This window comes from Octopus bimaculoides, chromosome 2 (assembly GCF_001194135.2).
Source record: "Octopus bimaculoides isolate UCB-OBI-ISO-001 chromosome 2, ASM119413v2, whole genome shotgun sequence".
Taxonomy (NCBI): Eukaryota; Metazoa; Mollusca; class Cephalopoda; order Octopoda; family Octopodidae; genus Octopus; species Octopus bimaculoides.
In genome coordinates this window covers 43,656,417-43,657,578 of record NC_068982.1, presented here as the reverse complement: position 1 = coordinate 43,657,578, position 1,162 = coordinate 43,656,417, and positions in this window count along the sequence as shown.

The window sequence follows — 1,162 nt, the reverse complement described above, 5'->3', positions numbered from 1 at the left end:
GGACTCTTCGGAGTCTTTTCTTTCTTTTTTTTTTCTTTTTTTTTGGTTACCTCCGTAAACGGTTCTTCCACTTTCGTGCATTTTTCATTTTCCTAGGTCCGCCACTTCGGCATTCTTCTCCTGTTGGCTTTCCTCGTTTTTATTTTCTTTCTGGGGACACTTTTTTCTAATATGACCTTTTTTCGCCGCATTGATAGCAAGTTGGTGGCCTTCTTTCTACCACCACTCTCAACCTTATATCCTCCAGTAGTATTATTTCTTCAGCAATTTCATTTAGATCTTGTTGTCCGACCTGGATGACCATTTCTAGCCTGTATCCCCATCAACTTACTTTCTTTGTCCTTGTCACCTTTAGAATTTTGGCGTCTTGCTCAGTTTTGTGCATTACGGCTGCCACCAGCCACGCTTAAGTGATTTCTGGTGGTACTCTACCTATTCTCACTCTGGCGGCCCTTTTGCCGCAGTAGGTAGGTAGGAGTAGCCATTTTCCCGACTTTAGCGTCACAGTGGAGTGATTTATTGCCTCCTCTTCGTTAGCAAATCTCACCTCCACTGTGCCGTATTTTCTGCCTCTTGTATAGAATGTTGTGAGGTGCCCAAGTTCCTTCAGACACTTTTCAATTGCCTCCTCCGCAGCCATCCCCATTCTCCCTGTGGTTGTCGACAGAGTTCTGCACACCACCGTTCTTGCCCCGGCACTTGCTGCCACCTCCTGTGGAAGGGTCAGCTCCAAATTGGATCCTTCCCTCCGAATCAGCTTGCAGTGCTCCTTCAACCTCTTCCACTCAACTCTCATTTCTTGCACTTCCAGCGAATCTGCACCCCTCCCAGCTGCTGAAGCACAACTTCCGGCACGTGCTGGAACCGGTTCACACTCCATTTTTACCCTTTTTCAGTCACTTCACCCCAAAACGGGGAAGAAGACAAACACAAAATTTAACAGGCCCGCAGGCAAAAACAGCAACAGTACTTAACAAATTCAACAAAACATGGCTCACCTGCGCGGTATCTTCAACAAAGCACAACACGACACAAAAATACCACACTGGCCGACCCTGCTTGTTGTGTCTGTCCACTGTTTATCAGTAGTGGAACAGCCCATTTCGGGGTGTCCGCCACAACAGCCAGCAAATTCGGGGGAGGGATTAAGTCGATTACATCG